Raw genomic sequence first — 11,888 nt, 5'->3', positions numbered from 1 at the left:
TGGCAACTCTAAAGAATGACAACCCGGACATTGCATGGATAAAAATCAGGGCCCATCCCTGTACTGTCAACATCTTGATAGACATTTCTGAGCTACATGGAGTCTTGGAAGAATCTTTGAAATTAAAGTCGTGCACCTGTGTGTCTGTGTGTTTTCTTTCTGGTGCAGTAGAACTTACTGGATAAGACTTTCCTTTGATGTACAGCTGCAGAGGGGTGGGGGCAGTGCGAAGGGAGCTGTTGAATTTGTAGAATGAATGCTTCCTCTGCAAGCATCCCCATGACAGTTGGCAGATATTTTTTTAAAAGTATAGTAAACACACACACACACACACACACACACACATATACCTTCAAGTGATTTTTTGGTGGGGAGAATTGAAGGTGCATTTCCATAATATCCTACTGAGTTGGGCAGCCCCACCTGTCCTGCTTTCCTGAATCTCTACATTTTTGGTCTCAGCATCTTTAGGAGACTGCCTCCATTTTTTTTTTTTTTTTGAGACAGAGTCTCACTTTGTCACCTTCTGTAGAGTGCGGTGGCATCACAGCTCACAGCAACCTAAAACTCTTGGGCTCAAGTGATTCTCTTGCCTCAGCCTCCTGAGTAGCTGGGACTACAGGCACCCACCACAATGCTCAACTGTTTTTTAGAGACAAGGTCTCACTCTGGCTCAGGCTGGTCTAGAACCTGTGAGCTCAGGCAATCCACCTACCCTCAGCCTCCCAAGTGCTGGGATTATAGGCGTGAGCCACCGCCCAAGCCTCTTCCTCCATTTTTAAGACTTAATTTGTTTCCTCCCAGATTCACAGCTTGTGAACAAGCAGCCATAAAACCCAGCAGAAACAACACATCCATCAACTGAGAATGTAACATAATTTATTGATTAGAAATTTCATTGAGCTCTAATTTATAATCTGTGCTTTAAAAGCACTATTAATCCAAGACACTAGCTTGTGCTAATTCTTTTGAAAATGGAATACTGCTGTCAATTTTTTTTGTTTCCCTAATTTTCTGAAAATGTTTTGCTTTTCACATGAGTAGTTTAACTGTGTGTGGGTGAGGATAATTTTAAGCGTTAGCCAGTAGATGGCAGCAAGTCTGAATTTGGCCAGAGAAACTGATTTTCTCTGTGTGATGTAACAGCAGCCAAGTCAACCCTAACACACACTGTACAGGTCGAAACGTGCACTGAAGTGTGGCTGCCCACCCTCATCATGATGAGCATCTTTGTAAAGTCTGTTTGCACCTTATCGGGTTTATTGAGAAATATGTGTATGTATTGAAGACCTGTTTTTTTTGCCAGGCAGTGCTGTTATAGCAGAGGGGTTTACTGCCATTCTGGAAGTCAAATTTTAGCACCTTTGCTTAGTTGATCAGCCCAGTACAAACGGTCTTTAGATGGTGTTTTCAAGCAGGTGTGTTGAGGTGCAAAGCAGAGTCGTTACAGAAAGGCCTGCAGGACATTCTTATTCCAGGCCTCCTAAAGCTGCCATATGGTACAGTCACCAAGAATGAAAAGCAGGTTCCATGTCTCACTAAAATGACTTCTATACCAATTGGGAAAAATTTAGTTTCTAGAATTGGATCATACATTATAAATAAAAAATAATTCTTTTTCTATGACACCCTGGGATTAGAGTTGATAAATGGACATAGACATGCCTGGAAAAGGTTTAGCAGTGAGGAAGGCTGTGTCCTTAATCTTCTCTCTCTGGGGTCTTTATGTGGTTGGTGGTTCAGAAAGGAGGATGCCTTCCACAGTCAGAATTCTGTTTAGTTCTATTTCTCAGACATGGCAAGTGGGCCAGGAGGACTGCAATGGAGAGAAGTGACCATGCCCAAGGTCCCTTCTGTGACGCTGGTCAATGCCAGCCAAGCTCAGGCTCCCCTGGTGTGTGATGCTACTGGATCCCCACACGCCCAGCTGATGGGTCCAGGGTAGACATTTGATGGGGTGGCTGTCAACTCATTGGAAGCCCAACTGAGAGCCTGAGGGTGGTTAACGGACTGGCAGCAATGTGTGGAGGCCCAGGCACCAAGTGCCAGGGGGGAAGAGGGGTTGAGGTGGAAGTGTTTAGGATAGTACAAAGGACATGGGACCCTGGAACAGAGTAGGCTCCACCTGATCTAACTTTCTTTCTTTCATTTTTTTTGGGTAAAATGCTGCTGCATCATCATAGTTCACAGCAACCTCAAACTCTTCAGCTCAAGCGATTCTCCTGCCTCAGCCTTCCCAGTAACTGGAACTACAGGTGCCCACCACAACGCAAGTTATTTTTTTCTGTTTTTAGTAGAGACAGGATCTCGATCCTCCTTTGGCTGGTCTCAAACTCCTGAGCTCAATTGATCCTCCTGTCTCAGTCTCCCAGAGTGGCTAGGATTACAGGCAGAGGAGCCTGCCTGGGCTCCAACTTTCTTTTTAATGATAATCACTGGGGATGGGGAAAATACTTCCTAAATACACAGATAACCAGGCATCTCCCTCAGAAATTCTGCTTCAGTGGGTCTAGGATGGATTCAGAGTTTCTTTTTTTCTTTCTTTTCTGCCTTTTCTTCTCTCTCTCTCTCTCTCTGACATGGCCTTGCTCTGTCACCCTGGCTAGAGTGCAGTGGTATCATCATAGATCATTACAACTTCAAACTCTTGGGCTCAAACGATCCTCCAGCCTCAGCCCGCCCCCGCAACCCCCGCCCCAGTACCTGGGACTAAAGTACCTGCTATGATGCCCAGAAATTTTTCTATTTTTAGTAGAGATGGAGTCTTGCTCTTGCTCACAGTGGTCTCAAACTCTTGGCTTCAAAAGATACTCAGCCTCCCAGAGTTCTGGGATGACAGGTCCGAGCCACTGTGCCCAGCATGGAGTTTATTTCTAACAGCTTCCACAGGATGCTGATGGGGCTGGGCTTTGGACTACACTTCAAATAACAAGGTCTTAGAATCCCTTTCACCTCTTAATTCTACAATGGGTTCGTACCACAGGAACAACTCTGATTTTATAGGTAGGAGAGGAAGAAAGTTGGGCACCAACATTTCTGTAGGACCTGGCCTGTGGCAGGCTTGCTGTTAACTGTTTACAAAGTCTATCTCCTTTGATTCTCTCTGCACCTAACTTTGTGCTTGTTTTATTATCCAAAAAATCAGAGGATCAGAAAGGGTAAGTAACTTGCCTGAGGTTGAACAGTTAAGAGGTGAAACATTTGGAATTCAAACCAACATCAGACTGGCCCAATGCTCATTAATTAATTATTTAACCAAATAATTATTCCACAATGAATTATTAAAGAAATGTATAACATTGTATTAGGCATTTGGGACGTAAGGTGAACAAAAGGCCCACATGAGACCCTGGCCCTTGTGTAGCTGCCACCTTAGCAGGAACAGTGAACATTTAAGCAAGAAATGACCCCACTTCTCCGGGCATCCCTTGCTGCTGCCCTGGTCCAGGCCTCCCTCATCGCTTGCCTAGGGGACTGCAGTGATGTTCTCATCCTCTTATCTACTCTTCCCCACATCTTCATGTGGCCCCTTCCTATAACCCCAAGTTCACCTGCTCCGTGAGGCAGTATGTGGTGTAGCAGGTGATAATGTGGTCAATGGCTGCCAACACCTGCCCCTGAGTTCCTGCTCCATTACTTATTAACTGTGGGAGGCAGGGCAAGTGACTTCACTTCTCTGGGCATCCGTCTGCTCATCTGTAAAAGAGGAGGATTAAATAAGTTCATATACACGAAGTACTTAGAATAGTGTGTCAAAGGATAAGCAGCACAGAAACTTTTCCTTCTGTGATTCCTGTCTGCTTGTGATGCACACCTTTAATTCAAATGTAAGACATCATGCTGATGGATTGTCTTCGTAGTCCTTGTTATCAAGCCCCCATGTGCTTACTTGAATGTTGTCTGTTTCCCTACCCCCAGAATCTATGCCGGGAGATCTGGGGTATTGTTCTGTACCCCACGTATCTCTAGTTTCTGGAGCTGGGCCTGGCACATAGTAGGTTCTCAATAACTATTTGCTAAGGGAATGAATGAATGAACATGAGAATTGGGGTATTATGGGCAAACAGCTGTGTTCTCTAACCAGGCAGATGGGGAATAGCCTCCTTCTACAGCAGGTGATATTGACCCAACGATGTGCCGTACCCCAACCTGGGAACCACAGCTTCTGCCATTAAGAACAGACAATAGAAAGAATAAATAACAAGCTCTGTTGGTCTCTGATGACCTGTGCCTTGAGGAGTTTGAGCCTTCCCAGAAACTCTTTAGAGGCTTTAAGCCCAGAAGTCAAAACTTGAAGCACCTCTAGATATTGAAGGTTAAAGCCAATAGTCTGTCTTGGATCATGTTGGTCTGTGTCATACCTTTGACATTATATTTAAACATGGGTTTTTATATTTAATAAACAAAAGGGTCCTGCGAGATTCTCTGGAGCCTTCTGGGAGCATTAATCATCTTCCTGAACACATACTACCATTTGGACTGGGGATCTGGCCAAGCTTTGAGGGAGGGGTGGAGAGGAGGAGAGGTCCTCATCTGTCCAGCTAGAATTGCCAAGAGGACTCAGCTTTCTCTGAGCAAGTGACAAAGTGAAACAAATGTATGACTTTTGCTGAGTCCTTCTTGCAGGATTTTGAGGCTTCCTGAAAAACCAGCCATATGCTGGGGTCTGCCTCACTCTGGGCTTCTAGGAATATGAAGTCAGGAGATTCACGAAGGACCCCCCACCCCCAGCCTGGAAATGCTGTTCTCACTTGCTTGCTGAAATCCTAATCGCAAAATCTTTCTGCAAAGAAACTTGAAAAGCACACATGTTCTGGAAGGCAATGTCTGTCACTGAAATCCAGACTAAGACAGCAGTTCTCAACCTTCCTAATGCCACAGCCCTTTAATACAGTTCCTCATGTTGGGGTGACCCCCAACCATAAAATTATTTTTGGTGCTACTTCATAACTGTAATTTTGCTACTGTGATGGATTGTAATGTAAATATCTGATATGCAGGACGTATTTAGGCGACCCCTGTGAAAGGGTCGTTTGACCCCCAAAGAGGTCATGACCCACAGGTTGAGAAGCACTGGACTAAGAGTTAAGAACTTGACTGCAGACTTTTGACAGGAAGAAGGCATAGAGAAAGATTAGGAGATACAGAGAGAGAGAGGTGGGAAATAAAGAGAGGACAGTGCTTCCATCAGCTACGGATGGCTGCGGTAATGTCGTGTAACAAATCATCCCAAGTTTAGTGACACATATTAAGCATTTTTTTTCTTCCTTACATGTCTATTGGTCAATTTAGGTTCATCTAGGCTTGAACTCCAGGCTGCAGGCAAGGTCCTGATGTGCGTCTCTCACCCTTCTTAGAAAAGCTTCATACTGAGGAGTAGAAACACTCAATCCTTCTCCTGTCCTAGGCTCAAAACCAACCCACGGTGACTTCCATCCCCCCAAATCTGGGCCAAAGCAAGTCACAGTCAATCTCAATATCACTAGGGCAGGGAAGAGGAGCCTTTCCCAGGGAGGTAGCAGTGGTGAAATGTAGAGAGAGGACATTTGTTGAACCATAATCTCCACAGGCAGCCTGGGTGTCAAAGGCCACTTGTACCAAGCTGACAAGGCTTTGCGCTGTGTTGATGTCTTTCAGATTTCTTAGGTCCTCGCAGAGTTAGGACAATGAATCTTAACTAAAGTTCAGGGTCATTGGGGCGGGTCTTCTCCTTGCCCCTGAGGCACCATAATTTTATTCCGCGAAGAATTTCCCTCTCCTAAATGTTAATCCACTTGCCACCACCCATCCCAAACTGCAGGATTTGTCCCCTCCCGCTCTACTTCCCTCTCTGGACCTTAATGTCCGTGCTTTAGATACTGGGCATGGAGGAGGAATCAGAGCGTCCAGCTGCTGCCCAGTGTACCCGGATTCTCAAAAGAAGGCGACAGGGGGCCAGGAGCTGCACTTTCACTCACTTTAATGAGTTATCTTTCCCGCAGGAAATTTAATAATAAAGGTTATTTTCACGGTAAATAAGTGTATTTTATTATTGCCGAACTAAAAATCAGAAATTGACAGATCAAAACTGACAACGAGGAAACCGAAACCCACTTTCCGGTTTGTCCGGCAGGGCACACGCGCAGAGCTTCGAGCCTCTGGCTTTGATCTTGCGGTCCGCAGCAGGTGGGTCCGGGGCAGGTGGGGCCGCGCCCACCGCGGGGGACCAGAGGACCAACCGCAAAGGCTGCGGCTTCGGCTTCCTCAGAGATGCTTGGGTCCCGGGCACAAGCGCCAGGGCTGCGAGCCTCGCGCCAGTCCCAGTCCCTGACCGGTCAGCGGGACCAGCGCACGTGGTGCAGATTCGCCCCGGGACAGACCTGCGCCAGGGTGCGGGAGCAACCCTTTTCAGTCACCTTGCCCTCCTCCGAGGGCACGTCCAGGCTGGTGCCCCCTGGGGACCACCGGGTGAAAGAGGAAGGGCAGGGCCACAGGTGGTTCTCAGCAGAGTCGTTAGTGTAGTGGAAGAGTCCCCGCAATTAGCAACAGACTTTCCAGGGTGAGGGGAAGGAAACCCGCTGAGCCCACGATGGAATTACAAGAGGAGGGCTGAGGGGACACGACCGGCTGTCCCCTGGGATCCATCTCCAGGTGGCTTTTGTTCAAGTGACTTCTGGGGGCTGGTCTGTGACGTTCGCACCCATCTTGGGCAAACCCTGTGTGAGGACAGAGGACTGTGGAGAAGAAGAACTGGAGCTCGGCCTCCTGGGGCAGAGGCAGGAGGAGCCAGAAGCGAAGGTTACAGCCGCCGAGCCAACCGGACGCTGCAGAACTGCACCTGCAGGGGCGAGGAGCTGCTGGGCACGGCTGCCGTCCAGCTCAGTCAATGTTTACTGAGCATCTACTCTGAGCCACTTTCCTCTCTTTAGGCTTGCCAGAAGCAGAGGGGACAATTCCAGCCACGCCTCATTGGTTAGTAATTTTAGTTTACACTTTTGAGCACCTTGATAGACGTGTTTTTTATATTTTTGAGACAGTGTCTCTTAATTTTGCCCAAGCTGGGGTTGCAGCTTGGCCTCATAATAGCTCCCTGCAAGCTCAAACTCCTGGGCTTAAGTGATCCTTCTGGCTCAACCTCCTGAGTAGCTGAGATTATAGGAGCATCTCACCACACCTGGCTAGTTTTTCTGTTTTTAGTAGAGATGGGGTCTTGCTATATTTCTCAGGCTGGCCTTGAACTCTTGGCCTTCAGCAATCCTCCTGCCTCAGCCTCCCAAAGTGCAGGGGGTTACAGGTATGAGCCACCACACCTGAAGTGTTTTGTAAAAAGATGAGTTGCTCTGTAGTTTCCTTTGAAATGGACAGTGTTCTCCTCCCCCATTTTGTAGATGGTGAAACTGAGGCACAGAGAGGTTAACTTACTGGAAGTTAACAGGAAGGATGCGGGGGTGGAGCCCAGTCGTATGGCTCTGGGGTCGTGCTTGTAAGTACTACACCACACTGCCTTTCCCCTGTTACCACTGGACGCGTCTAAACTAGCAAGGACAGCCTCAGCTTGTGCCATAATAATGGCACCAACCCGTGCCATTATTATGCAGTATTTGGCTTGGCAGTGGGCCTCCTGAGTCAAGCTTGGGAGGGAGAGTCAGGGGCTGGTGCTAGTAGAGTGAGGTGACTTGTACATCTTATGTCCCTCACCAATCCATGTCACCTCTCTTACTAGCAACGCCACAGTTCTTCTATGTTCCACAATGTTTACTAGGAAGGCTGAGGCCTCCTCCCTGCCCTTGGCCAGTGTAGTCCTGGGTTAGTCCCAGCCTGTGACTGTTGCTCACACACAGCAGACAATGGAGAGGTCTATTACCCCATAGATCCTTGACTTGGGAAATAAGGAGTCAAATCTGTTAAAGAACAGAAAGTTCCAGAACAGAGATTTGGAAAATGCATCCCATGAACTGTCTGCTAAATGTCACTTGGGAGCATGTTAATCCTACATATTCCTGAGCCCCACACCAGGCCTCAGGGAGGAGGCCCAGGAATCTGAATTTTTATTAAACGCTTTCCATGTTCTCCTGCAAACGAATGCTTGAGAATGCTGTACTTTACTTTTACCAGGGAGGCCCTGCAATGCTGCTCCGGTCGGGGAAAGTAGTGTTGTTTATCTAGTCATAAAGACCTGTACTTTCAAAGGGCAGGACAGCCTGGCATCCGGGAGTGTCTGTGTGCCCAAGACCTGAGACTGTACTTTCCTGTGTCCTGTGGACGCAGATGTGGGCTGCATTGCTGCTGGAGGCTCGCTGCCCCGATAGCACACTTCCCACGTGCCTGCTCTGTGGTAAATGCTTCCCTGGCTGGTAGCACTTATTGAACCTAAAAGTATTCTGCAGAACAGTCTGGACCCTGGCTCCTGCTCATTTCCCTACAGAGGACTCAGTTCTCCACAAGGGGACATCCTTTAGTGAATCCTAGTTCTGGGGCCCATTTGGATCCCCTTCTGGGGGAGGCCAGTCAGTGGACACGTGGGTCCCAGGGTGTTGTGGCTCTGGGCAGGTTTCTCTATATCTTAAAGTCTCAACTATGAAATGAAGTTAGTACCCACCTCAAGGAGCCGCGAGGGTAGGAAAGAGTTGTGCACAGCCGAAATGCCTCCTGTCGTGAGTGAAGTAACTGCAGGGGTTCTGTGCATTTAATGAATGTGATGCTGTTGACACCTTCAGGGAGATCCAGGAGCACATCCTGGATACCGTCATTTGTGTTCATTTCACAGACAGCTGCACTGTCTGTGAAAAGTGAACAACTCCAAGCCTGTGCACATCCTCCTTACGGGTTGAATTATGTCCCCCCTAAATCCATATGTTGACGTCTTCCCCTCCCACTGGACCTTAGAATGGGACTTCATTTGGACATGGAGTCACTGCAGTTAAGATGACATCATGGCAGGCCACAGAGACCCCACACCAAGAGACACACCCTTCTTCCTTTAATGGGCTCCGTGCCTGTTATGTGACAGTCTTGATCTTGTCCTCTGTGTGTGTAGCTGCAGTGGCCCTTGTTCGTATTTGATTTCTCATTTCTCAGTTTTCCTTCTCTGCTGCCCCCCACCAACCCCATCGATGGCCCCTGGATAGTGTTGCCAGACCCAGCAAGTAAAACCCCAACATGGCCCGAGACACATGCTAAGAAAGTATTCTCTGTTGAACTGAAATTCAAATGAAGTGGCGTCTTTTATCTTATCTGGGAACTCTGCACCTGGAAGGTGCCCAAGAAAACACCTGCTGACTTTGGGCTTGGAATCCGTTGGCTCCACCCCTTGGAGAATTTCTCAGCTGGGCCCTTGGCCATTTGTATTTTCACTTGCCCTTTTGTTTATTTGTCCCAACTGGCTGCGTTCTTGTTGCAGCTGCTGCTTCTGTGCTTGAGGAATATTACTGAAATTAGAGACCAGGAGGGGAAGGCAGAAGCAATTGAGAGAGAGGGGACCAGGTGTGAGGACTTGTGCTCTCAAGGGTTCCATCTGGTTTAGGGACTTTATTAAGGTGTCATATCTGACAGGCTGGGGCCACTTCTGGGCCTTTGGAAGGAGAGAGGCCCTCTGGACCCTGTGCCTTTCAGGGAAGGGGGGCATGTTCATTTTCTAGGGGTACCCTAACAAAGTGCCACAGACTGGGCAGCTTAAACATCAGCAATTTGTTTTCTCATGGCTCTGAGACGGAAAGGACGAGATGAAGGAATCAGCAGGCTCTGTCCTCGGCTCGCAGGTGGCTGCTTTCTTGCTGTCTTCATGTGGTTTTCTCTCTGTACATGACACCTTCTTGTCTGCTGCTCGGTGCTAGATGTGGGCTTGTTACTAAAACACAAGGCAACCAAAACTGACCAATAAACCCTGGAACCTCAAGCAGATTTCTTACGTTTCATTAGCTAGCACAAGTGGTTTTAGAGTTGGCTTAAATCTGCTTGCAAGAGACAATAGTTACATTTTTAGGAACCTTAGTAACAAATACTCAAAGTGCTTCACTTCCTAATTATTTTACTACCTTTGGCTATTAGCTATGCTCTTGACACTGTTTACGTTTCTTGTATCTGTATGGTGGGAATATGAAGTGGTGGGCTACAAAGTCTTTTCCCAGCTCCCTGTTCAATGATGTCATGCTGGTGACCGAGACTGACCATGGTGGTAGCATTTACACCACAGAAATTGGCTCTCATGCTACAAATTAGATTTGTTTGTTTTTAACTGGAAAGCACAGTGTTAAACATCACTGACCAGGACACCAACCTACCCGGCAGAAATAACCAGCAAAAGGAATGGGATTCTGATGTCTAGCACAGATTTATGATGATTGACTCCTTGGAACTGGTTTTTCCCCCCAGTGTCTTGGTCTGTTTTGCATTGCTGTAACAGAATATCTGACACTGGAGAATTTTCTTTTTTTATTTCCAATTAATATGAGGATACAAAGGTTAGGCTACATTGTTTTCATTTCTTAGGTAAAGTTTAAATTGTAATTGAGTGACACTGGATAATTTTGGTAAACGGAAATTTATTAGCTCAGGATTTTGGAGGTTGGGAAGTCCAAAATTGCAGGGCTGCATCTGGTGAGAGCGTTCTCCCTGCGTCATCCCCTGGCAGAAGGGTAAATAGAGGGTGAGAAAGAGAGAAAGAGGCTGAACTCATTCTTTTATAAGCAACCTACTCCCCAGATAATGGCATCAGATTCATTCATGAGAGCAGCAACCTAATGTCTCCCTTTAGGCCCCACCTCCCAACACCCCTGCACTGGATAACTTTTCATTGCTTGCCTAGCCTGAGTCTAGGGAAGTCTCCTTTATTATCCCTTTGAACATCACTTAAAATTTAATATCATTAATATCCTTTAATTTTACATAATATTTAATTCTCATGAAAAACCCATAGGGTAAGTGCTATGATGCAGAATCTGAGACTTGGGGTCTGAGTCATTTGCTCCCTATTTCACAGCTCGTGGTCCTAGGATGTGAATTCAAGCTGTTCTGACTACAAAGACCAAGTTCTTCGCTGCTGTAGTACCTTTTTTTTTTTCTTTGAGACAGAGTTTCACTTTTCCCCCCCTTGGTAGAGTATCATGGCATCATAGCTCACAGCAACCTCAAACTCATGGGCTCTAGTGATTCTCCTGACTCAGTTTTTCATTTTTTACTAGAGACAGGGGTCTTCCTCTTGTTCAGGCTGGTCTCAAACTCCTGAGCTCAAGCAATCCAGCCACGCCAGCCTCCAAGAGTGCTAGGAAATGAGTAAGACTGGAGTCTGAGGTCCTGGGAGATGGGAGTACCATCAGCAGCCAGAGAGAATCAGGAAGACAAGTGGTTTGGAACATGACAATTAAGTCTGTTTCAGACATCATGAGTTTGAAGTGGGGGACATTTGGACACTCTAATGATGACTGAAATATACAATAACCTGTATATTTCACCAGGAAGGGGGACTTGATAAGAAAGGTCGCAGCTGATGGGGAAAACCAGGAAGTTTTACACCGTAGGCAGGCAGGTCAGTGGCCCGTATTTATCTTTCTGATGACTCTGAGAATACAGACCTGCCTTAATAATGCTGGCAATTTGCCGAAGAGGTGAAAGTGCATTCACTGATACCATCTGTTGGCTTCTGTGAGGTGGTAAAGTGTATTATCTTCCTTCTAAAAATAAACATAGGGAAGTGTTTAGGACACAAAAGCAAAAGTCCTGCTTTCAAATTTTCCACATTCAGGGAGTTCAAAGTGGGGACCAAATGTCCATGGGGGAAGGAGGAGAAGGCCACAAAAATGGGGACTGGATTCTCCTTAGAGTGGTTATAGCCCAGGCCCAGGAAACATGAAACACTGGGAAATGAGAACAGCCAGCTCCTAGCCACTTAGGCCAATCAATGCTGCGGAATC

Source organism: Nycticebus coucang, chromosome 23 (genome assembly GCF_027406575.1).
Source record: "Nycticebus coucang isolate mNycCou1 chromosome 23, mNycCou1.pri, whole genome shotgun sequence".
NCBI classification, from domain to species: Eukaryota; Metazoa; Chordata; class Mammalia; order Primates; family Lorisidae; genus Nycticebus; species Nycticebus coucang.
Note: the sequence above shows the minus strand (reverse complement) of the source record.